Source organism: Geospiza fortis, unplaced genomic scaffold (assembly GCF_000277835.1).
Source record: "Geospiza fortis unplaced genomic scaffold, GeoFor_1.0 scaffold274, whole genome shotgun sequence".
Lineage (NCBI taxonomy): Eukaryota > Metazoa > Chordata > Aves > Passeriformes > Thraupidae > Geospiza > Geospiza fortis.
This window is the reverse complement of record NW_005054485.1, coordinates 858,912-863,809: the sequence shown is the minus strand read 5'-3', so window position 1 is coordinate 863,809 and position 4,898 is coordinate 858,912.

Below are 4,898 nucleotides of genomic sequence, written 5' to 3'. Positions count from 1 at the left end.
TACTTCTGCACCTGCATTTCCAGGTGACACACAGTTTTTAGTGTCTGAGAAAACAAAACCAAGCTAAACCAAACCACCTTGCCCAAAAACATTGTGGTGGCAGTTGAGGAAAAAGGTAATTTCCCTGCTCCTCAGCAGGAGTAAACTCACTTTGTTACTTCATTTTTATTGCCAAATGAAAAAATACATACACGTCTACACATGGTGTGCTTTAATATAGTTATTAATTTATGAAGCAATGTCTAAACAGTAAACCTTAATCATTTATGTGTACAAGGAGCACCAACACATTGAAGCCTTTTCTAATTCACTTCCTAATGAGCCTCCAAAGCTCTTTTCCCTGGTGCATTTTTCCCAGTTACACTAGCTGTGCAAATCCTGAACTCATTTTTATCACCTTCCTGAAGGAAGCAATGCATTGAATATATAATCATTTGAATACCTTCTACTATTTTTTCAATTCCAAAGCATGTGTTCGATCAAGTTTTGTGACTATTTTTCCTTTCAGTGTTACTCTTATTGTGATTCTCATTGCAGGAAGCAAAAAAATGTCAGCCATTGGTGGATGACTTTCACAGGTGTTGTGGTATACATATCAAACTTCAAAAGTTTTGTCTTTGAAGCAAGAGTTATTTGATTTGAGATGGCAGGAAACATTGTCTGGTTTCACTGATTTGTTAGTTATGTCTTTCTAACAAAACACAGGATGAGATGACTGGTGACCGGGTCCCAGTGAACTGTTCTGCGTGCCACACGTGTTGTGCCTTTGTACTTTCCTTTGAGTTTGTGTACCATGGATCCAAGAGCATTCTTTTGACATGTGCTTCTGCTAACTGGAAGTTCAAGTAATTTTCCGACCTATTTTGAGATTTCTAAACCTCATCATCAACTAAACATGAAACCCCTCTCAGTTACAAGTTTTGGCATTGTGCTCCTGCTTTTAGAAATCCTTGCACTAGATTTTAAACACTAGGAAAGGGTGGATGTGACTGGGATCACTTTAGAAAATGAGGAGGCCAGCACAACAGCACTGCAGCAGTAATGTAGTATCAGCGGCCAGACTGACAGTGCTGGTGGCCAGAAAAGTCTTGGATGGCTTTGAATGTCCAAGTGCAATTGTTTCTGCACTTTTTACCTGCAAAGGCAGGGAAAATGCTGCTGTTAGACAGGGAGGAAAGACAGCGAAAGGAGGAGAAGAAGATGTAGATACCTTAATGATACTGACTTTTCACTAGAATTGCTACCATTTGACCACTTTTGCCTTGATGAGGAAGTAACTTTGAATAGCAGAGATATTCAGGAGTGTGAGGTGCTATGGCTCTTTAGTGTCAGACAGAACTTCTACTAAAATACGTACGAGGGATTCTATGTACTTTGAGCTCTAAACATATGGATATGAGATACAGGATCTCCTGTAGTTTGGGTTTTGTTACAAAGTTCAACTTCTGTTTTCTGCTGGTTTCCCATGCTCTTTTAAAGATCCCCTGTGTTCTATAGCCTACAGCAGAATAAAACTCCCATGTGGGTGAAGAGCATGTTGGGTACCTTGTGTCTTTACTGCTCTGTACCAGCAGAGATGCACCCAGAGCAGCTTAGGCCCAGCCTTGGTGCTGTAGACCAGAAGTTTTCTGATGGGATGGCCACTCTGCACAGGCTTTTCTGTGAAGAGCGCTGACTGCCATGGTTGACCCAGTGTTGGTCTGGACTGACTATGGGTTTCAAAGGCCTGAACTCTTCTGCAATCTGTTCTTCTTGCAAGAGCTTTCCAAACATCAGAGCCTTCAGCTACAGAGTGTGAGACTACTATTGACTGTCTCATGTTCCTGTCTCTGCGGCTGATACCATGGACCCTTCTCCATGTCATATGGCCAGGTTGTGCACATATTCACTGCTGTGCTTTGTGGAATTTTTCAGGTACCTCTGACCTATTCAGTGATCTCAGATTCTCCTCCCTCCTACCTTGGACTTCCTTCACAAATCTGTATTTATCCACAGGCCTTTGCCTGTCCAGCAGAGAAAAGTGCAGCACTACCATGTACATCATATTACCCAGCCAGCTGAGATACAAGTGCCTCTGCATTAGCAAATCTGGGGATGAAACTTGTGTTTCTGCTAAAAGCAGAGTGGTTTATGTTTCCAGATATCCACACAGTCCATTATGAAGATATCTACCTCTTTGCTTCTAGATTTTTCTTCATTATGTAATAGCACTGTCACCCTGAGGAGTTAGTTACCTTAGAACTGCAAATATGCTATAAATGCATTTTAAATCTCACTACAGATTCATGGGGTATTTTTGTTCCTGTATCTGTTCATGGCAAAATCTGATCTTCACTCTATGGGAAACTCTCAGCAGAAAGGACTATAATCAGCCATAGACAGCTGGGACAGGACAAACTCTGCTCTGACACAGGTCTGAGCAGAGGTCTGCTCCAGGTCTGGTTTGGGCTGTATCCTCAGAGAAGCAGCCTGAGGATCCTTGCATTTCTAGAGCCTGTGCTGTTTCACTGCTAACAAATAAAGGCTTTTATCCCTTGAGTCTGCATTTTTTCCCTTGAGACAGCATCAGCAAGTGGGATTTCAAAAGCACAGGAAATTGCTTTACCCTTCTGCCACTGAAATCACTGAGTGTTTTACCCTTGGGATCAGTAGGAGAATTAGGCCCATACTGAGCTCTTCTGAAAATCTCATTCTTTAATAAAAAGAAAAATGGGATGTTGATGGTTGTGTTCTAAAACCTCTTCATGAAGATGGAATTTTAAAAGCATGGACGGGTTCTGCAATTGCCTGTGTGACCTGCTATTTCATCCCCAGATGATAATTTTTCCTTTGTGAATGATACTTTAATTGCTTGTGAGATACTATGCCTCATCTAGTGAACATTAATGTGACAGAGCAGATTCTATGGAAAAACTGGTATAGTAACAGAATTTGGCTATTCTGAAGTTTACTTTGTGTTGCAGCATGGTAACAGAGAAAAAATAGGCCTATTTTGTGATTAGCACTGAGACAGACTAATTGCCCTTTTTTTTCTTTGTGAATACAGTGGTCAAGTGAGCAGTTGTAGCTCCCATAACAACAGAAAACAATGTTGAAAGAGCATATATTTTCTCTTAAAATATTCTCTAACAAAGCACATGTTATAAATAAATTGAAAAAACATCTGGCTGAAAGTACCTGTAGGTGAAACTGTTTGGCTTAATTTCCACAGAAATGTCGGCTAAGCAATTGCACAAGTTGAAAAATTGATGTCCTATTCTTCTGTTATGAAATGGAGCAAAATGAACGGCATTCACCCTTTGAGAACCCAGTATTCAAGACAGTCAAGGACAATACAACCCCCAAACCCTGAAGTTTTGCTGACAGTACCTGCAGAGTGAAAGATACAAAGTCTTAAGTTTACAACAGTTCATAAATGTTTTGGGATCCTTCCTTCATGATGAGTTGGAATTCTGCTCTTTTTCCCCTTCCTCAGTGGACTTTTGCTCAGTAATGTGGCCACTTGCATTTTTGTTCAGACTGCCTCTCCCTTCTTCCCTCATCTTTGTTCTCAGTACCGCACACCTTCTTATGCAGGCTGATCTGAGTGTCAGGGCTCTGTAACATACAACTTACACAGCAAAGCTGCATCTGGCATATGTGCAACCGCTTCAGTGGTTGTTTGATCACCTTTTTTCATTTCCAGCTAAAAAGCAATGAGAAGGAAGTTCCATCTCAGTGAAGGTAACCAAGAACTTCCTGATATCTACACTTTTGCATTCACTCTCAGTGGCTAGAGGAAAAAGTTAAGAAAATCCTGTGCCTGACTTCTGATTCTTTTTCAGACAGGTGAGCAGCTGGCCTGGAGAAAGGTTCATTAATGCTGATAACGTTTAAACAAGACTCCAGGTGTTAAATACTCACCTTCGCCCATCTCTGCCTGATCCTTGACTCTTTTTGGTAGAAGACAGCTTGTGAATAATCTTTGCCATCCAGATGTGCTTTGAATGCATTATGGGTCAAGGCTAGCTCATTAATTTTTTTCTGCATGTTCCATCTTACTCTTGGCCTGACCTGTCACATGTGCCTCTCTGTTTGCTTGAAGACAACCAACTAAATCCCCACTGCACAATTATACAAATTAATGAGAGCTGTACAGTGTGGTTAAGATTCAGTCAGGGGAAAAAAACCCAACCAACAAACAAACAAACTCCCCCCTTCCAAAAAACCCCAAAAATAAAACCAAACCAAAAAAAAACCAACCCAAAAAGCCCCAGAGAAACTTGGATAAACGATAACAATTTCTTCCTTTTTTACTAATTTGTTACTCACTTAGGATATCCCCTAAGTGACATCCTATGCCCTAGCTCACTGGGACATGCAGTTAGCAACAGGGGCTGACTGTGAGAGGGTCACACAAGAAAAGGCTACACAGTCCATTACAAGAGCTCTGCTGATTTTTTTTTTTTTTTTGCAATAGCATTTTGCCAATGAATTTCCTGCACTGTTCTTGGTTTGTACAACTTAGCTCTCTTTAACTCTGCCGTGCCATACTGTCACTGCAAGCCAACATCAAAACAAAGAAACATTTTAACAAGGTTCTGTCAGGGTGGTCTCTGCTGACCTCAAGGTGACAGACAATCCACTTAATGTGTGAACTCTGATATACCAGCCGCTGGGAAGCCCAAAGGCTTCTTCCTGGGCTGAGCAAAATAAATACAGGCAGGAAGTAAAGTCTGTGACCATTTGTTTCTACACACACTTAGTGCTGCAAAAACTTTGACATCTGGGAAGAGGTCACTGTGGTGCCAAGTTTTGACCAACACAAGGTAGCTTGTGAAGCTAAGGAGAGCCCTTCCCTTCCCTTCCCTTCCCTTCCCTTCCCTTCCCTTCCCTTCCCTTCCCTTCCCTTCCCTTCC